Source organism: Pogona vitticeps, chromosome 1 (assembly GCF_051106095.1).
Source record: "Pogona vitticeps strain Pit_001003342236 chromosome 1, PviZW2.1, whole genome shotgun sequence".
Taxonomy (NCBI): Eukaryota; Metazoa; Chordata; class Lepidosauria; order Squamata; family Agamidae; genus Pogona; species Pogona vitticeps.
In genome coordinates, this window is record NC_135783.1 from 275,052,326 (window position 1) to 275,074,755 (window position 22,430).

General features: G+C 41.5%; 1 long non-coding RNA gene across 1 annotated transcript in view; it reads left to right on the top strand.

Moving 5' to 3' along the window:
* The window catches only part of LOC144585842 (uncharacterized), a 757,174-nt gene that overhangs the window by 443,652 nt on the left and 291,092 nt on the right, over positions 1-22,430 (top strand). The window lies entirely within an intron of this gene.

Sequence of the window (22,430 nt, forward strand, 5' to 3'; positions counted from 1 at the left end):
TGAGGCAAAAGAGAAAAGAAAAAAAAAGTGGTCGCTTTATTTTGAGGCTTGACTTTTGAAAGCAGCCTGTTCTGGGGGGGGATTATGCCCTTGACTCGAAGCCAAATGGCAGAAATGGGTGAAGTGAGGGAACCCCAGGTGGACCAAGGTTCTGAGGAGGAATTTGGCTCAGTGCAGGAGGAGAGCACGGGAGAACTGACCTCAGAACTTAGAAAAATGCTCCTAGCCCAACAGCATGAATTTAGGATGAAACAATTGGAAAGGGAGGCCAGAGAAAGAGCTGAAATCCGTCAGGCAGAGGCAGATGCCAAGAAAAGGGGAATGGCCATGAGGATAAAAGAGATGGAACTGAAACACCAAATTAGAATGGTACAATTGGAATTGGATTTCCTAAATAAGTTTATTAACAATTTATCAGTTGAAGAAATGTCAAAGAAAGAAAAGTATGAGGCTCAGGTCAGACAAAGTGAGCAAGATCTTGAAAAATATAATCAGCAAAAAGACATTAAATTAAAAGAAATCAGAGATAAGACTGAAGAAAAAGTAAAAGAGATAAAAGCTAGGGCTGAGGAAGAACTTTTACAGATCAGGGCTGAGTTTGAGGCTAAGCAAAAGGAGCTGGATTTGAGAATAAAAGAGAAGGAATTGCAGCTAGAAAAGAAACCAAAAGAAGGCACACAGGTTAAGGCACAACATCAAAACCTGAATTATTCTGAAGAAAACATGAGGGAAACATGGGACCCTAAGTACTCCAAAGGGTTAGTTCAGAGCCCGCCAAAAATGGGCGGCCATTTTGTTGATAAAACTTCTGGGCAGAGCCAGTCCAGGAATCAGATTTTGGAGGGAAAACCAAAACCAGATGAGAAAGACTCCAAATACAGCAGAAAATGTTATTTCTGTCAAGGAAAGGGCCATCTAATCTCAGAGTGTGAGAAATTAAAGCAGCTAAAAGGAAATGTGCCTCATGATTTGAGTGGAACCAAGCCAAAAGCTGTGTTCTGTGTCCAGACAGAGCAAAGCTCCTTGCCATTGAGGGAGCCTGTTGCCATGGCTACTCAATCTGGAACAGTTACATCTGCTGATCAGGCTGAGGAAAATGGTCCTCTTGTGGAGGTCAAGCGCTGCTTACTAGTGAGAACAGATTCTCAGTTGTTTGAAACCGCAGGGGTGGACGTAGGAATACTTGACCATCAGTATAGGGGGCTGAGGGATACTTGTTCCCAGGTGACCCTGTGCCATCCAGATATTATTCCTAGGGAGTATATAATCCCGAATGAGAGCATGAAGGTGGCAGGGATTGAGGGACAGGTGATCTCGCTGCCAGTAGCTGAGGTACCTGTGAACTTTCAAGGCTGGAGGGGAGTTTGGCGGCTAGCGATTTCATCGACTCTGCCAGCAGTCGTGCTCGTGGGAAATGACCTGGCTGAACATGTGAAACGAGTGCTAGTGATTACACGCTCACAAGCCACCACGGGGACAGTTCAGGGGGGTACTGAAGAGCCCGAGACGGAAGAAGAGGGGAGTTCCGAGGCTGTGGTGGAAACCTTAACCACAGACAGCCGATTTGGCCAAGAGCAAAAGGCAGACGCCACTCTCCAAAAGTGTTTTGAACAGGTGACAGACACCCAGCTAACACCTGAAACCCCAGTGAGATTTCGAGAGAAAAAGGGAATTTTATATAGAGAGACCCTGAGGAATATCTCAAAAGGGGGAGATGGGATCAGAAGTCAGCTAGTGGTACCTGAAAAGTATCGCCCCATGATCTTACAAAGGGGGCACTCTGACATGTTTGCTGCGCACTTAGGGGTGAACAAAACACAGCAGAGAATCACACAAAATTTTTACTGGCCTGAAATAGGGAAGCAGATCAAGGAGTTCTGTAAACAATGTGATGTGTGTCAGAGGCAGGGGAATAACCGTGACAGGACCAAAGCAAAGTTGTGCCCTTTGCCTGTGATTGACACTCCGTTCAAATGTATAGGGGTGGATATTGTGGGACCTTTGCCCAAGGCCACAAAGAGGGGGAACCGGTTCATTCTCACCATTGTGGACCATGCCACGAGGTACCCTGAAGCCATACCCTTGACTAACATTGAAACTAACACAGTGGCAGATGCCTTGGTGGGGTATATGTCCAGGATGGGATTCGCCTCAGAAATAATCACAGATTTGGGCGCGTCGTTTACATCGAAGCTCATGAAACGGTTGTGGCAAATCTGTGGAATTAAACACAAGGAAACCACTGCCTATCACCCTGAAAGTAATGGGTTAACGGAGAAGTTCAATGGGACTTTGATGCGCATGATTAGGGCTTACTTGGCGGAGAATCCAAACAATTGGGACCAGAAGCTGCAATCCCTTTTGTTTGCTTATCGATCAGTGCCACAAGCCAGTACCGGGTTCAGTCCATTTGAACTTTTGTTTGGGAGAAGGGTGAAAGGGCCCCTTGATTTGATCAAACAAAATTGGGAGCAGATCACCCAGGATGACCCACAAGATGTTGTGACATGTATAGACTCTTTAAGGAATGACCTAAAGAGAAACCTAGAGCTAGCAGCAGAGACCCTGCAAGCTCAAAAGGTCAGAAAGAAAGCTTGGGATGACCAGGAAGGCAGGGAGAGGCACTTTAACCCAGGGGAGGGAGTGCTTTGGCCTAGGCCCTGCAAAGAGAACAAACTGCAGCTGGGTAGCCCAGAAATAAAATACTTGGGTCACATAGTAGGGGGAGGAGTGATCAAACCCCTAGAGGCCAAGATAGAAGCAGTTCGTGATTGGCCCAGGCCCAACACCAAGAAAAAAGTCAAATCATTTCTTGGGTTGGTGGGCTACTACAGAAAGTTCATCCCGAGGTTTAGCGAGATTGCGGCTCCGCTGACCGATCTGACGAGGAAGAAGACTGATGACCGCATCCCGTGGACCAGCGACTGTGAGGAGGCGTTCCAGAGGTTGAAGGAGGCCCTCATCAACTATCCAGTGCTGCGTTCTCCAGACTTTGACCGGGAGTTCATCATCTACACCGATGCGTCTAACAGCGGGGTAGGAGCAGTTCTTTGCCAGGAGGATGAAAATGGTGACCAGCATCCAGTGTCCTACCTGAGTAGGAAACTCCAGAAAGGTGAGAGACATGTGGCAACCGTGGAAAAGGAGTGCCTGGCCATAGTCTACGCGATCCAGAAGGCCAAGCCTTACATCTGGGGAAGACATTTTATTCTGTGCACTGACCATTCACCACTGCAATGGTTAAAGACAATGAAAACCCACAATAGTAAACTTATGAGGTGGGCTTTAAACCTGCAAGACTATGACTTTGAAGTGAAGGTGGTCAGAGGGTCAGTGAACTGCGTTGCTGACGCCTTGTCAAGAAGACCTGAAGAATGAAGACGGCGAAAGAAACATGGACTATGTATATATTTTGGTGACCAAAGGTTAAATGTACTTGTTTATTAAACATGTTTGGTTTGTATGAATAAAGGTAACTTGATGTATTGTAAATGGTAAATGTTTAAATGCCTAATTGATATGTTTAACCAGAGTAAGTATGGTATTGTATGTTATTGTATAACTGTTTTTGTATGTTTTGGATCCAGGTTGTTTTTTGGAGAAAAGCACTTTAGCTTTCCCCCTACAAAACAACTTATAAAGAGGGGAGGTGTTACATACAGCACTGATGTTACCTGTCTGTCATGGGTTGGAGGGAAAGTTCCATCCTATGGGGAGTGGAAGGCGGGACATCAGGAGGAGGGGCTGTACTGTATATATATGTGGAGTTTGTGTGGAGAAGTTAGGAGAGCTGAAGGAGAGCTGAGAGAAGAAGCTGGAGTGGGAGTCTGTGTGTCAGACAGGGTACTACTGTGTGTCAGTCAGTACCTACCTGATAGGTTCAGGTGTCTGTATGGGTAGCCATAACTGATAGGTTCGGGGTCTGTGCTTTATTTAAAGGTGTTCTGTGTGAACCAAACTGGTGTATGTATGATTGAGACTAAGCCACGTTACTGTATCTTATTCACTTGATCATTTTATTTTTCCCTGTGTGTTATTTAAATAAACCTTATTCGATTATTTGTTAAAAATCCATTCCTGGTCTGTGTGACTCCTTACAGGGAATGGTTGGTGGCAGCTTAGTGAAACTGTGGCATATCCCAGTAGGTCTGGGGTTGTCACAAGGACTTTTGAATTATATTGTTTACAATGTTAATCAGTTAAACATTCTTCAGATACCTCATAACTATGATATTGGCTAGGGTGCACTTGGATGATTGACTTAATTAATGTTGTTACATGCTGTCAAGTCATATCTAGTGTATGGTGACTCTACCAAGGTTTTCAAAATAAGTGAGATATTTAAGGGGTCATTTTACCATTGCCATCTCCAAGTGAGTTTCCATGGCTGGATGGGAATTCGAACTCAGGTTTCTGGAGACCTTGTCCATAGCTCAGTCTACCACACTACAGCCATTCTGTTATAGATTTGCTGGTATGCTTGGGATCATTGTCCTGTTGTATGACCCAATTTTGGCCAAGCTTTAGCTGTCAGACATAATTTTAAAAAATACATTTTTAAAAAATTACCATTCTTTAACTTCTAAAAGAAAGAAACATTGTAGACAGCCTCATGGCTTCTTCTTTAAAAAGAAAAAAGCTTGGTTGCCTTAGCTGAGCCCCTCTCTCATCTGAGGCGGTTAAAAAAAAAAAGCTAAGCGTGATGCTTATATACCGCCCCATAGCGCTTCAAGCACTCTCTGGGCAGTTTACAAGTTAGTTATGCAGGCTACACATTGCCCCCCCCCCCGGGAGCTGGATATTCATTTTACCGACCTTGGAAGGATAGAAGGCTGAGTCAACCTTGAGCCGGCTACCTGGGATTGAACGCCAGGTCGGGAGCACAGTTTTGGCTGCAGTACAGCGGTTTAACTACTATGCCACGAGTCTCAGTTAGCCTTTTTTTTCCAGACAGCCTTTCTTTTTTTTTCTTTAGCAGCAACCAGGCTGCCTCCCAGTTGGTTGAGAAGTGGGTGCATGCGCAGCCAGCTAGACTGCCTTTCAGGATGGAAGCAGAGATGTTGGTTGAGGCAGCGGCAACAAAAGGTAGGTAGGTGATGGGGTGGGGGGGAGTGCCTTCATTGGGAAAAAACCATAAATTTGTGATTTGTGAACCTTGATAAACCATGAATCGCAATGAATCACCATTTTGCCAATTCACACCAATCTCTAATTAGGACATAATAAAAATCATCCAGTCCTTAGCAGAACTGAAAACTAGGTAAATACAACCTCAGATGAACACATGACACTGTGAAAAACTAAGTACACCTTATGATGCAATAGCTTGTAGAACCACCTTTAGCAGGAATAACTTGAAGTAATAATTTTCTGTATGACTTTATCAGTCTCTCAAATCATTGTGGTGGAATTTTGGCCTGCTTTTCTTTACAATGTTGCTTCAGTTCATTGAGGTTTGTGGGCATTTGTTTATGCACAACTTTCCTAATTTCCCACTGTAGCCTTTCAATTGGGTTGAGGTCTGGACTTTGACTTAGCCATAGCAACACCTTGATTCTTTTCTTTTTCATTCATTCTGTTATAGATTTGCTGGTGTGCTTGGGATCACTGTCCTGTTGTATGACCCAATTTCGGCCAAGCTTTAGCTGTCAGACAGATGGCCTCACATTTCACTCTTGAATGCTTTGGCATACAGAGGTCAACTCAATTCATGGTCGACTCAATGACTGCAAGGCGCCCAGACCCTGTGGCTGCAAAAGCTCAAATCAAAACCCTCCATTACTGTGCCTGACAGTTGGTTTGAGGTGTTTGTGCTGATATGCAGTGCTTGGTTTTCACCAAATGTGGCACTGTGCATTATGACTAAACATCTCCACTTTAGTCTCATAGGCCCAAAGGACATTGTTCCAGAAGTCTTGTGGTTTGTCCAGATGCAACTTTGTAAACCTCAGCTATACTGCCATGTTCTTTTTAGAGATAAGAGGCATTATCCTGGCAACCCTTCCAAACAAACCATACTTGTGCAGTCTTTTTCTAATTGTAGTGTCACAAACCTTAACATTTCACATGCTGAGGTCTCTAGAGTCTGAGATATAACTCATGAATATGTTGCAGTTTTTCTGAGCATTACACAGTCCAACCTTGGGGTGAATTTGCTTGGACGTCCACTCCTGAGAAGACTGGCAATTATCTTGAATATTTTCCACTTGTGAATAATCTTCCTATTTGTAGAATGATGGACTTTAGATTATTTGGAAATGTCCTTATAACCCAATCCAGATGGTTGAGTTCAGTGCTGAGAAACTGAGCTTCACAGTTCCAATTTGCACAGTCTACCAGTGTTTTGATTATGCCTCTTTTTTGCTGTGGGTGGTGGTTGGAGTTTTTGTGTCGGTACTGGTCTGTGTGGGTGGGTTTTCTGTAGACTGTGCAAATCGGAACTGTGAAGCTCAGTTTCTCAGCACCGAACTCAACCATCTGAATTGGGCCCTACAGAAAAATGGCTACTCCAAAAATAAAATCACAAGAGCCAGTACCGAAATACTGGACAACACCAGCAATCATTACGTCAAACTGCATAGGGAAACCATTGAAATCCACAAGCACAAGCAGAACTTCAACAAAAAAGAGGAAAGTTTGAAACTCAACAAAACTTGGCTCCCAGCTCTCAAAAATACAGTGTGCAAAACATCAACAAACTCTATCCAGCCACAAGGACTGGGCATCACTACACACAAAAGACCAGCTAATGACACCCATCAACCACAGTGACAGATAATCTCTCCTTCTTATCACAACAATACACCCGCAACCAGACACACTAATCACCCATCTACAGAAAAAGACAAAAGCCCATCTCACAGCCATAAATACTCCACTCCCAAGCCAACTACACCAGAGCACAGAGTGAAGATGCTGGCCACAGAGACTGGTGAAACATTAGGAAGAACAACCTTCAGAACACAGCCAAAGAGCCCGAAAAACCCACAACAAACATTAGATCCCGGCCATGAAAGCCTTCTCACATTCCTTTTTTTTTTTTTTTTACAATATATCATCTAGAGATCACAATATGAATCCAAAAGATTCATTACTTGGTCAACAAGTCTTGCTTTATTGTTCAAAACAGGCTTATGACTTTCTATTTTAAAGTGGGAGGAGCAGGAGAAGTAAGGATTAAGACAAAATGGCGTAAGTGAACAATGCCATTTTCATCATAAGAATTATTTTTCATTCTAAATGCACCTTTTTGTCTTCTTTAAATTAAGTGACAGTCACATTTTGCAACCACTCAGTATTTTTTGATAGCTTTGAACATGTTCTATGGCTCTCTAAAACTGGTCCTATTTTATTTTATTATGATTTTTTAAAAAAGGAATTGTCATTCTTATTGCAGAGAACATCCTGGAAGAACGGTGATATATGATAAAGGAGTGACTCATCTATCACTTCCTGTACCAGATTAGCTCCATTGTCAGACCCTGGGAAGTTAGCAGGAAAGTAATTGAGGTATGACACATAGTTAGTCAATGTTTGCTGGCAATGGCAGTCCGCTGCAGAGGAATTCACAATATTTATGAGATTCTTCCACCTGAAACTCCACCACACAGAGATTTTGGTGGTATAATTGTTAAAAATGAACAAAATCACTGCAGCATTAAACTCATGTCAGATACTTTATCCCCGTTACAAAACACATTTTACATTAATTTATCCATTTATTCTCAGGATAGCAGATTTGGAAAATGGAACTGTATAAAGAGGAACTTGTGACAGCTAGTCTGACATGTGAAATTTGGACATTTGTCTGTTAATTAATTCTAGTTCATATAATCTTGCATATTTCCTCAGATCCTACCAGACAACCCTGCAGTTTTCAAATGTCTATGCATGGGCTAAAGCAGAGCTCAGGTTTATCAAGAGAAAGGAAAATGAAAATATGAGAATAAAAAAAATGGGAATTTTGGTGAACCTCAGTGCAGCGTTTTGATCTCATTGTGCCCTACAAAATGAGACTGCCCAAAATGATGAAAAACATGCAGAAATTCCAACCTGCCAAGTAGAGGTAGTGAGAAATCCATTTCAAGTTTCTTCTTGCTTTTTAGTTCTGGGAAATGCGGCTTGCAGGGCTCTGTGGCCTCTTCTGCAGCAAAACTGTTGCTCTTGGATGATCCCTGTATCTTCCCCAAAAACCTGTTGTTGTTTTCCTTGTAAAAGTGCTATTGAGTGGGGGCTGGAAAAATGAGCCTGGTGGGTGCATATTTAACTCATGGGCTGCAATTTGTTTGTTCCTGGGATAGAGTAAAGGTAATAAAACTGTCTTGTGGGACCACTGGAAGGGACGTATTTAATAAAGAAAAATTCAGATAGAAAAAAAGATTGCAAGAGAACAAGTCAAAGGACTGGGGCTGTTAGTTGGTAAATCACTGACTGGAAAAGAAGACTTCAATTCAGAAAGCCATCGGTTATATCTGCTTTTAAAAGTCTGTGAAAGGTGGCAGTAGGAATCTCAGTTTGCACAATCTATTTCATTACCTGCACAAAAATCATTCTCTCTCTCTCTCTCTCTCTCTCTCTCACACACACACACACACACACACACACACACACACACACACACACACACACACACACACACACACACACACACACACACACACACACACACACACACACACACAGCAAAATGGGCAATTTTGCATCCTCATGTATAACTGTGGCTTTATATCCCTAATCAGCATTTTCCAGAATATGAAAATTACTACCTGAAAGGCTTGGGTTTCCACAATGAGTTCCATCGGAAAACAGAAAAAGTCACTTTCTTTTACTTGAATCTATTTGTTTTTATCTTTTCTATCTTTAGTGGTACTATCTAATGTTTTGCTCCACAAAACTGATATCCTAATTTTGTTTTGTTGTTTGTTTTATCACTAAATTAACTTGATTTTGTTCATGAATCTTATTCTGCTTTGCTTTGCGATGTGTTCAAGGAGCTTATTCGGACTTGTTATGTGGGGTCAGATGGAAATGGTTATATGAACAAATATATAAATATATAGGCTAGCAATTCTATGAACACAGAATGGAAGGGAAATTGTAGAAGGTAACTCTCCTGACCCCAGCAGACATCCTTACAGGTGCTCATCCTCATTCTGGTTGCAAGATAGGTCACAATTCCACACACTCCCATTTCATGCTTAGGCAATTTGATGCTAGCCTTAAAATGTAAACTTTTGTAAGGAGGGGAAAAACCCCATAGTTTAAGGAGCTGGCTTGCGAATTCACGGCACTTACTATAGATAACACTATTATATTTGGAATTCTATAATTAGAGAGAATTAATATTAATGGAAACGCATCCCCCAGATATATAAGACCTTTAACAATACTTACTATTTATGCTGTCTTTCACCCAAGCAATTTGCCAGATGGCATTTGAAACACAATAGATTTAAAACCATTGCAATCATATGGACTACATAACTGTTGTCCTTCACTCTTTTATCACCCGGGGATAATAATTGAATCATTCTTTTGAAATAGTTTTAGCACTCTGACAAAAAATTATTGTGCACTGTTCAAGTCCTTTCCTTTCATTTAACAATAATCAGTTTGGCTTTTACATACAAAGAGTTTGTACTGTGATCAAGTGCGTATCTTGAAATCCAGAAGCTGCTTATGGAAAACAACTATACTGCCTTCTTTTGTTTGGTTATCTTAAATGTACTTTGTGGCAGCTCCACCAATGATTGATCTGTGCCCAGACCAATTCTTCACCCTTCAAGATGTATTCAAATTTAGGCTTTTCAATGAGCAAGCAGTATGCTTGGAAGTCAGACAATGCAACCAAAATGCCTTTAGACAAAGCTTCCACTGTGCTAAATGTGACAAAGGATCCATTTATCAATCAATCATCATCTTCTTTTCCAATCATTGCCAATCACCTCTTAACTTTTCATGAAATAGATTTTCCTTTAATTTCATGTATTATTCACTGGCTTTCTGTGAGTCCTGCCACACACCCCATCCCGGGGTGTAGTCTCCCAGCAAAAAATGAGTTCCAGTCTGGTTTTGTCACTCATGAGAGTTATTATTAAAGTCACAGAGTCATCCCCTATTGCACCTTCCCTCTGCATTTCCAGTGGGGCAATTTTCTAGTATTAACCCCTCCAGGCAGAATCAGTCCAACTGTACCCCAGTTGAATGCAACACTTGAGCCAAAAGCAATCATTTTGCTTAAAACTAATTTTTGGAGACATGGTTCCCCCAAATCTTTTTTATTTTTTGAACATGTGTTTCATGGTCCTACTGCATACAGCTATCAATCCAAAGTCCCTTTTTAAAAAGCATAATAGTCAAAATAGACCTGAAATGGCTCATCGGTATATCACAGTGGTCCCCTGCCTTGGGTGCCCAGGACTTCATCTCCCAGAAATCCTGGCCACCACAGCTAATAGTGAAGGCATCTGGGAGCTTTAGTCCAAGAACATCTGGGGAACCACTGGTATATCAGTATAGTACTAAGCTTGTTTAAACTATCAACTGCTGTAGCGTTAGAATGAGTATAAATTCTTAAATAAAGCTGTAAAGTTGCTATGTTAGTAGCAGTGTAAGGCAATGAGTGAGAAGAAGCGAACATATTCATGCTAAGCCGCAGGAGCAACAATAACAAAAGGAGCACTGAACGCTAAACGAAATATATTGGTTATTCATGCAAAAAGATCAGGGCCAGCAATAACATCATCTGATCATCAGAGAAAATCTCAAAATTGTCAGTGGTGACCTTGGAACAAACAACAGGACAAACGCCTGTCTGGTAGCATCCTTAGTACTGGTGCATTCAGAAATGGAATCAGTCTTTCAAATGTCTTGGATGAACAACACAAAGAACCAATATTCCAAAAGACATTAGGATTATTTCCTTGTAAGCTTGTCAAAGAGCATTTACAAACCAAGAAAAACCCACAGTGCTTTCATACAGCGTATTTAATTATGTCTGGTAAAATGAATAGGCATTCATGTTCCCAGGGAGATATGAATTGTTCTGTGCAGTTTCTTAATTTGTTATTTACTTTATGGTATATCTTGCAACAAAAGAATATGTAGTGAGAATCACTTCTGTCCTCTCAATTGTTTGCTGCTTTCCATTTATAAAACAAGCATAGCTATTTGTTGCTGGCACATGTGTCTGGGTATGATTGGCATAAAGAAAAAATGCTTGCAAGAATAATTTTTCTCATTCTTTCTAGGCACTATTACCACGTTCAAGGCAGTGTTGGATTTGTAATGATAATAATCATGTGCTGCCAAGTCAATTCTGTCTTATAGCAACCCTTTTCAGTGTTTTCCAGGTATAGAATATTCAGAAGTGGTTTACTGTTAACTTCTTCTGGGGGCATCTTGGGACTGTGCAGCTTTCCCAAGGCCACACAGGCTCGCTCCAGGTCTCAGGAATCTTTCCTCCTAAAATACAGATGTTTGAGGTGTCATTCTACAACTTGAATTTGTCAGTACTAAGGATGTATTATGAGGTCAGGTGATGTTCATGTAGTTGACGTATGTTATATAACCAGCACTTGACAGACTATGCCTCATCTGAAGCATATATGTAATTTCATACTGACACTTGGCACTGGCAATACGTGGGGATTTAAAACCATGAGTCATTAGACTATAGGATATGGAACAAATGTTGATTTGGCTCCATAACTGGTAGTGTGTTGTGTGCCGAACCAGATGACCTTTAAGCAAGGATGTTGCACAAGCCCTTCTCAGGAGGTTTCCATCCTAAGGAAGAGGAAAAAGTAACACTAGCATTATAAAGAGGTAGATTAGCTGCCTGTGTCCTTGTCTTGCTTTGTTTCCTCCTGGATTTACCTATGCCAGAGTCCTACACATTCTGTGGTTGCCTATGCTTAGCTGTCCATCTCATGTTTGCACAGAGTCCCATCAACTATGATCTTTAGGGATGAGGCATTGACCTATGAAATGCTCCTGTTCATGTTCCAGCTCCAGACCTTACACCTCTTTTTAGATTGCTTCCCATAGTGAATCAGACCAGTCAACATGAAATCTCTCCACCAACACTTTATCTACCTGCTGGATAGCTCAGTGAACAGCTGGATAACTCAGTGGTTTAGGTATCTGGCGGCAGAGTCAAAGTTTGGGAGTTTGATTCTCCACTGTGCTTCCTTTACAGAGGCTGGGCTGGAGGATCCATAGAGTACTTTCCAGCTCTGCAGTTCTAAGATAACACTTGTCTTCTTCTCAACAGCTATTCCTAATGTGAAACTCTACTTACATCTCTCCTGGTGTTCCTCCTCCTCCTCCCACTCTCTGCCGTTTCTTTCATGCTCCATTCAATGCATGAAACAACCTTTCCTTTTGTTATTTGACCAGCAATATGTCTCACTTTCTTAAACAAGGAGTTTCTCAGAAATGGATTTCCTCATTTTTCTATTCTTACCTCTCCTTTTTACCTCATTCTCTAGCAATACTTCAATTTATATCAGTTTACACTACAGAATGATTTGAAGGAACAATGTAATGAAATTAACAGAATAGACATTTGAGCAACTAATTGTTTGATAAAAAACAGACCAACATGAAGCAGAGCACTTGCGATCGAAAGGGAAGGAAGTGCAACCCAATGGGACCAGTGAATAAATCAGTCACAGGCAATCCTGGAAGGGCCAAGGGTCCATTTTCATGTTGGCTGGGAGGGCAGGAACTGCATTTACCCTGAAGCTGGCCCCCAATCCTGAAAATATCAGTACCAAGGGGGGGAAACACTGAAAAGGGGCTGCTTTCTCAGCTTCTCAGAAGACTTAATGCTTATTTCAATCTTATTTTATATTTGTTTTAATTTTTTGTCATTGTTATCTGCTTTGTTTTTTGTATTGAATTGCTCTATAGGGCAAAGCATGCTGCTTATATACTGGCCCATTGTGCTTAAAGCACTTTCTGGGTGATTTACACATTAATTATGCAGGCTACACATTGCCCCCCCCCCCCGTACTCAATTTACCAATCTCAGAGGAATGGAAGGCTGAGTCAACCTTGAGCTGGCTGCATAGGATTGAAGCTGGATCATGAACAGAGATTTGGCTGTAGTGCTGCAGTTTAACCACTGTGCCATGAGACCATAAAGCACTATAAATCTACCTCTTGAGGATATATTGATTTGCAACAAACATGGCTATTGGTCTCCTTGCTTGGATTATTTGCTTGTGCTCTGTTCCTGGTTTCCCTCTATACCTTGATTGGAAAGACTTCTTGGCTACAACCTCAGATGTGACTGACCTTGCTACTGGATTTTCCTGAAGCTCACCTCTTGAAGGCTTCACACATTTACCCAGTGTAGCATCCTTCAGCCTTAAGAGACTATGGTAACGTGCTCTGAATAGAGGTCTTGGAACAGCATCTAGTGTGGCTGAGAAGGCCAATTCAAGAGTGACAATCCCTTCCACACTGAAGACAAATCCAGTCTGTCCCCTGTCCAGCTCCCTGATTTTGCTGCTTTCATAACTGCCTCTTTGCCTCAGCCGGCTGAACAAGTGCCTCTTCAAATTTACCCACAACACTTCAAAAAGACAGGGTAGATGAAGTTCAAATAAAGAAAAGTTTGTGGGGAAAAACATTTTCTTTTCATGAATCAGTGGTAAATAATTATAGAATTTGGGACATTGCCACAAAAATGGTAGCAAAAGGAATTCATGGAGTATGGAGTCTTTTTTTAGAACAACAATTTGAACTTTAAAAATACTTGCCCAAACTTCTCTAAATTTGGCACACATCAAATCCATACTGTCTGCTACCACTCTGCCAAATACTGTCCCGATTCAACAACTCATTCAAAAGTTTTAGCTTTTTGTTTGGACTGCCCCACCCTATCAATAATTTTCTAAGGAATGCTGTATTGACTGGTCACACAGTAGCAAAGTGCACTCCGATTAAGTCTGACATGTAAATGGAAAGTTGTGTTTCTGCATTATTCTGTCCATTTACAGTTGGATAAAGAGTAAGCTTAGGAACTAGCCGAACAGAAGATCTGATTGCCAATAGGCTGAGTGGGGTGTCAAGTGCTCTCTGACATCTGAGCCTCCACATATTACTTTCTCTCTCAACTCAAGAAATACACTTTAAAAAGCAAATAGAAACACAGGTAAAAGTAAATTCTAGTTATTTTCCTATGTGTTGATTCCATCTAGGTGGGAAGGCATCCTGGCTGAATTTGTACTGTCTTCTGTATGAACTATATAGATTTATATAGCTCATCCATGGATAAAATGGATAAAAGTAAGGCACTAGGGGAGCACTATGTAAACAGATCTCTCACTGTGTTGGGTTGCATGATGTGTGGTGGTTGGCTGCTTTTTACAGATATATATGAAAATGTTCTTAACATCTGCTGTAGCCAGATGGTTTTTATTTGTTCTATTTGTTTTCATAGTGGTGTCTCTTTAAAAGGACTGTAGCAGAGAAACCATTGTCCCTACTTATGGATCAGTTTTCTTCAACAATAAATAGAAAATGAATTTATTCCTCTAATCTCACTCTTGACCAGTCCCTCTTAACTTCAGAACTCAGTAAAGTCTTACCAACATAATTCTGAGAAGTGTCTGATGATCTCAGTTAATTGGAATTTCAGAGAGGTCTAATTAGGTCAAACTTCATTGTACTTTTGCACAGTATTAAGGACACTGAAAATTTAATTATTAAGGGTCAGATTTCAGTGGGTTTGTGTGGTGGGGACTACTTATTTCCGTACTCTTGAAAGCATTCATCACAGACTCTGGCTTGTCACCACTGTGCATGTGCAATTATCATTGACTTAGAAATATACTCAAAGATGAGGAAAACCCTTGACTGACCAGATCACTGCTGTTCATAGCAATTCTTCCAAGAGTTCCTCCAATATTCAACAGGGTGGCCATGTGGGCATTTTTGGAGATGACAGTTCTCTATCTGGTGGCCTGTTGGAGGACAGTCTTCCTTTTGAATTATCCTCCATTTGAAGGGCGATCTATGCAGAGCCAAAGTATAAGATCAAGGGCCCAAGGACATTAATTTTGAATTTCTCCATGCACAGTGAAAATACGGAGAGTAGACTCAAAAGGCACATATGTCTCCTGGTTAGAGTCTTTCCCACTCAGGCAAGATGCATTGTTGTTGTTTACTCGTTTTGTCGTGTCCGACTCTTCGTAATCCCATGGACCAGAACACACCAGGCCTTCCTGTCTTCCACTGCCTTCCGGAGTTTGGTCAAATTCATGTTGGTAGCTTCGATGACACTGTCCAACCATCTCATCCTCTGTTGTCCCCTTCTCCTCCTGCCTTCTCACTTTCCTAACATCAGCGTTTAAATTATAAAACTTAGTTCTAATTTTGCACTGTACATTTAAATCAGCAAAAATAGTTTAAAGCAAATCAGCGTCCTCCTTTTCTTTTCTTTTTGGAAGTGCCTATCTTTCTTTCTTGTTATGCACCAGAAGCCATCCTTTCAAGCTCTTTTCATTGTTTCCCTCAAGCAGGTTGTACTTCCTAATGCTTTGCATTGAATGGTTAGCTCAGATTCTGGAAAGGTTCATATTAAATATGTTTCTGGGCGATTGTGAGAGTTGTAGTCCAACAACTCTCCATTACAGTGGGGAGCTTAGCTCTAGGTCAGCTAAGCTCCCCACTGTAATAGCAGGCCCTTTCTGAATTATACTTCCAGAGCCCTGAACGAAGAACAACTTAAAATCCCTGGCCCTGTTTATTGACAGAAGCATCACAGTTACAACATCTACTGAGAAAGCCTCAAACTGAATAGATTTTGCTACCTGTAGGTGAATCCTAGTTTTCCACCCTCAGGCTTCAGCACATCATCAAAGCACAGCGTTCTCCTTTTCTGATTTTGCAATGCCCAGAGCAAAAGCACAACATTAATTTCCACAAAACCCATAAATAGTTAATAGCATAATTGCAAGCTAGAGCTTCCAGCACCTCGAAACACAAATAAACAAATACATGCTCTTCCAACCAAAGCTTGAGTGTAATTCTCTGCACACACTGTGTAATATTGATAAGCGTAACCTGTATGAACTGAATAACAAATGAGCTTTGGTTCTTGAAAATTTAGGATCCGTAGAACTGGGTTTGTCTAGCATACAATTGAGTGGCTACCACCATCCTTCGTACTGAAAAACATGGTTTTTATACCTCTCTGCTGTATTTTAATTAATTCTATTGCTGAATAAAATCATTTTCTTTTTCAAATTATACCATCTGTTCCTTTAGTTAAAAAGAAGCACTATCATTCTTAAGGGATGCATTAGCACTGCAGTTCAGTACATGTGAGACGTGAATCCACTGAATTCAGCGGATCCTACTCGCATCTTGCAGCCTAGGATCATAAAAGGGAAGCAACGGGGAAGCAGTGGAACTCTCTAAAAAGGATAGCCATTCCTATTCATACCAGTGGGGTATTTAGCATCCAGACATGCACATTTGTTCACACAATTCAATTAACCTCATTGGCTTTCCTAATAACACTCATGCTTGCAAAAGTCTGGTATGGAACACTGGTAGACATGAGAGCTTGGCATTCATATTCGGGGGGATATGAATGTGGAGCTCAGCACCACAGATGCCAGGCTGGTCCATTCCTGCCCCCCAGAACCAACCCACTGCACTCACTGGTCTCCTAACAGAGAGTGCATCTGTCAATGGCGACATTGTGACAATCATTCACATAGTCCTGTTGGTGCTTCCCTTCCACTCACATCAGCCAACTGCTCAGCAATTGAGTGGGGAGACTAGTCTTCTCACCTTCTTGCCAGAGCAGTTGGCTGAGGGGATAGTTGAAGAAGCACCAGCAGGACTACATGCACAATTGACACGAAGTCACCATTGACGGACACATACTCTGTAAGGAGCCTAGTCTGTGCACTGGGCTGGTTCTAGGAAGCAGGAATGGACCAGCCTGGCACCTGTGGTTCTGAGTTTCATATTGATATCCAATACAAAGCTCCCGTGTCTGATTTCAGGAGCAGCAAATCAGCTCTGGAGAGTTAGCTTGAACTACCAAGGAGCTTTCCAAGGTGCTGAACCTGTTTGGATGAGAAGATTCAACACTTTGGGTAACTCCAGGAAATTTGAGAATAAATCCCTGAATGGATTCATTAGCCCAGTGGTTCTTAACCTTGGATTAATCAGGTGTTTTTGAACTGCAACTCCCAGAAACCCCGGCCAGCAGAGCTGGTGGTGAAGGCTTCTGGGAGTTGCAGTCCAAAAACACCTGAGTAACCCAAGGTTAAGAACCACTGCATTAGCCCCATGGAATTGAAGTAACCAGCATCTACTAATGTTCCTGAGCTCCAAGCCATGTTCTGAAACACGAGGAGTCTGTCAAAATCTCTGCTGCTCTTCCGTGCCTTAATGTGGTGTGCATTTCTTGTCCATGACTGATGAGAATGGACCATTTGCAATCCATTCTAATTCTTTGATTGCTTTTTTATGAAGAGTTTGAGATTTTCTCACTGTTTAATTACATCCCATGACATTTTATCTCTGTGCTGAGATGTTTTTATACTGCTGCTGCTAGATGTTTGCACTATTATGCTGATAGCTGCATATTAACATTTTATATTTTCAGGTCATCTCAGTGTGCTTGCCAAAGAAAGGAGGGCCAGAAATGCTAATAGTAACCCAAAGAACCATATTCTCCCCACTGATGTAGCTTTGCATTCCTGGCAGCAACAACATGGTTCACCTTCAGCAGTTTTATCACCAAAGGAGAGTCTGGCTATCACTGGTGGTGCAGAATCTGGAATTTAAGGATCAGTGCATGTTGTAAGCAGTTGGAATGCAACAAGTACCTGACAGCTTCTTCAGTCCCATTGATTTTTGACATTTCACTCCAGCAGAGAACTTGAAAGTAAATTAGAGTTCCTGGGTCAGCAGTGTGTGTGTGGGGGGGAAATACTGAACACTGTTCTCGCCCCTCCTTTTCCCCACCCCATTTTGGGCAACCTGGCTGTACAATATATCTGATGTTCTTGCAAATATTCTTTATTTGGTGTCCAAAGGAGGAGTTTTCTTCTTTTTCTCTTACCATCTGTATTTCTCAGCTCATTTCCTATAAGTCTCTGTGCCACAGAACCATCACAAGAAACAGTTCCATCTGTTGATTGTCTCTAAACCCCTGGATGAAATGTTGTCAGATTTTATTGTGGATCGTGGCCCTGCAATTCCTGTGAAAATTGAAGACAATTGTGAGCAACATAAAACCCATGGACTGTGTGGACCATGTCAAGCTTTTTTTAAATCCAAAGTTGAGCACGGTGTCCTCATACTCCCTTCTCTCTCCCCCCATCCTTTGTTTTTCATATTGTATTTCATATTGTATTCATATTGTTTATTGTTAAACCAGATTCCTCTGGCTGCCAAACGAGGAAAATGATTGAAGTTCAGATCCAAAACTAGGTATATGCAACCAGGAAAAACCCTAGTTGGAAACACATTACAGCTCCCCTCTTGAATTTCCAAACAAGTTCCAGTCTAGTAATAATTTTTTTTTAAACTGGGAGAGAAGATATGTCAATTGCAGCTGTAGTGTCTGCAACACAAATGAGAACTTTAGACTTCAAACTTTATTTGAAAGTCAGTTTTGATCCTGGTGCAGGGTGTGTGTGTGTCTGCTTTTGAATAGAAACGCATAGGATTGAAGTTCCCAGAAATCTTGTCATATGTAAAATGTAAAACAAAAGATATTTATGGATATTCTAGCCCCATTTCCTATCTCAAGTATTTTTGATGTGTTCTGTCAGCAAATTAGCACATTCAGTTTTAGGTTAATTAATCATGGAGGAATCTGTCTATAAGGTACATTATCTTTAGCTGGAGCTCCCAGTACTTGAAATACTTTCAGGGTTGCACCTTCAATTAGTTAATGTTTGTAAAGTACTTTGATGGTGGAACTCATCAATGAGTTCTAAGTATAACTCTTTATCTGTGCCAGACCTGCACTCTGGTCCTTTGAAGGTTAGTTCACCTTTAATTAATTAGTCGGTATTTGTAAAGCACTTCAGTATGTCCTAGTTACACATCATGTTCAAAAAGTACTTATTAACAGTGCCAAATAACTGCAGCAGCATAAGCTTCAAACGGTTCAATGGGTCTTCTTTGAGGCAGAAAGTCTGGCAAAGAAACAAACAAGGAAATATTGCCAATAAAGGGTCAAAGTGGGAGATATGTCCTGCTGATGTTTGTCATATTCAAAAAAAGGTGAGGAGTGTCTCTGGTCAGTTTTATTACTTTGCATACACTTTACATACAGTTTCACCAAATTCCATCTCTGTTTTATCAGTCTTGTGTATTGTCCTTTTATGTTACTCTTAGATGGTTCACTTTGGGTGTGGGATCTTCTGAGTGGTGATCTATCACATCTTGTGGCCACTAGACTGAGGAAACAGTTTATCTTTTGAAGATGGGTTTTGATTTTTATATGCATGTCCTTTTTGTTCTTTACTCATTAGATAAATTTCAGGGAGAACCAAAGAAAAGAAACAGATTCACTGCCAAGAGAGAGGAGAGAAGTGGATCCACGTACCCAACTCTTATGGCTATACAACTAATTATAAGGTGCATGGTCACATACCTAACTCACTTATATTATCTAAGAACTAATAGAGGGCAAGCTAGTTACACATCTTGTCTTTACTTTGTTTTATCTCTCATATCATCTACAGGGTGGCATAGCTGAAGCCTCCACAGATTAGGTTTGGGGGAGATATCCATGAAAGTTCTGATCTTGAAGATGCAAGGCTACCAGTGCCCTGTTCCCATTTAGGGGGTGCAATGAGGTCTCTGTGGACCACAACAGGTAAGCAGAATTCTCCTCCTGAACACCATTCTCCTTAACTTCTAGTCCTTCTTGTTCCAGAGCTTATGATTATACTCTACAGTTTCATTTCCAAAATCCAATTAAGATGGACTGACAAGGCTATTGTAATCCATCCATCCATCCATCCATCCATCCATCCATCCATCCATCCATCCATCCATCCATCCATCCATCCATCCATCCATCCATCCATCCATCCGCATGCCCGCCTGCCCACCCACCCATTCACCCACCCACCTGTGCAACCCTTTCATAGTTTTGTGTAAGAAAGTGAGGGGAGGCAATTATGTTCCTGTTATTAACCTGTTCTTATTTGTGAATTATGGGGGAAGGGAATCCCAATGTGTTGTGTGTGCACACACACACACACTTTTCAAAGAACGTTCAAAAATGTCGCACAAGAGGAACAGCTGGGACTTTGAAATATACCAGCATATGTGCATGCACACACAACATACAGTGGTGCCTCGCAAGACGATTGCTTCACATGAAGACTAATTCGCTTTACGATGAGGTTTTCGGAGCGATCTTGCGCTTCATTTAATGTTTCCTATGGGCAATTTTCGCTTTACGATGTTAGGGACCTTGCCTCGCAAGACGGTTAAATTTTAGGTCCCTGTTTTTCGCTTTACGATGTTTTTGACAGTTTGGTCTTGCTTCGCTATACGAGTCTTTTAATGGTCTCTGTTTCATTAGACGGCTGTCTTCGCTTGGGAACCACATTTCGCTTAACGATGTTTCCTATGGCAATTTTCACTTTACAAAGACAATCCATTCCCATTGGAACGGATTATCAGGTTTTCAATGCATTTCAATGGGAAAACGTGTTTCGCAAGACGATGTTTTCACTTAACAGCGATTTTTGCAGAACGAATTAACATTGTCTTGCGAGGCACCACTGTATTGGGATTTCTTCCTCCTCCCTACAATGGTGCCTTGACTTACAACCACAATCCATTCCAGATTATGGACGTAACCCGAAATGGTTGCAAGTTGAACCACCATTTCCCATAGGAATGCATTGAAATGTAATTAATCTGTTCCAGCCAAAGGAAAAAAAACCACCAAAAAAAAAATCACTGCAAGACAAATTGGAAACGCGATTAATCCCTTCCGACTGAAGGTGGGGGAAGAAAAGCAATAAAGTGTGGAAGACCCATTGGAAATGCACAGAAAGGAAATGCAGCAGATCAGAAATGCAAAGAGAACAAAGGGTGCAGGTCGGAAATGCAAAGAAAACAAAGGAAAAAGCAAGAGAAGCATGCAGGACCCATCGGAAATGGGGAAAAAAACAAAAAAGCAACCAACCCCCCAAGACCCATTGGAAATTGGGGGGAAAGCCAAAAAACAAACCAACCCCACAAGACCCATTAGAAATGGGGGAAATAAACCCCAAAAAGCAACCAGACAACCCAAGACCCATCAGAAATGGGGGAAAAAATCCCCCAAGACCCATCAGAAATGGGGGGGGAATACTCCAAAAATCAACAACCCACAAGACCCATTGGAAATGGGGGGAACCCAAAAACAAATGCCCTAAGACCTATTGGAAATGGGGGGAACCAAAAAACAAACAAACCCCACCCCCAAGACCCATCACAGCACAGAAACATAATCCCTCCCCAGCTCAAAAACCATGCTACAAAAACACCCAGAAAAGCTTTTAAAAAGCAGAAAACAACACCTTACCTTATTAGGCAGCCCGAAGCCTCCCTGCAAACACACATACACTCTCAGAAGCAGAAGGAGGTAGTCCCAAGCCTCCTCTGACACACAGTCTCTAACTGCTGGGGTGAAAGACCTATAAAGGAGCAGCCTTGTCATCACCTACAGTTAGAAATATGAATTTCCCACTTTTTTCCCTGCCTTTTTCTGTTCATAAGTGGATGCTCCGGTCGCAAGTAGGAGCAAAATTTTGCAGCTGGAGCTGGTCTTAACTTGAAATGGTCGTAAGTAGGGATGTTCATAAGTTGAGGTGCCACTGTATTTGCAGGTTGAGTGTCCTGGCTCGCTCTATGATCTTTCCATCTGAACTTCTGCCAAAGGTACAAAGCACTGGAACAGAGTGGGGAGAGTATGTGTGTTTTGTATGTGTTTGTACATGCATGGGAACATGCATTTCAGAGCCTCAACTGTTTTCTCTTAGTGGGATAACCCAACTACTTATGTAACTGAAAATATGTACCACCTACAGACATGCCCCCATCTTTACAGAAATATCTGTAGGGGTAACAAGCCCGATTGAATGCTCTTGGCAAGAAAAGGTAGCAGCCCTTTAGAGGCAGAGAAAAAGACCACTTTGGCAGTAAAAAGGGCTGAAAATTTTTGAAGCAGTCTTGTATGTCATGCAGACGGTAACATATACTTCATATTCATCCATTTTATAAGTGGAGCAAATTCCACTGTATTTGACCATGTATGCACACTGCTGCTCACAGGGTTTCCCTCAGACACAGTTTCTTTTCCCATCCTGTCTCATTAATACATTTTGCAATTCAGCTGAAAAGCAGAGAAATAAATGCAGCTCCCCGTTGCTTCCTGC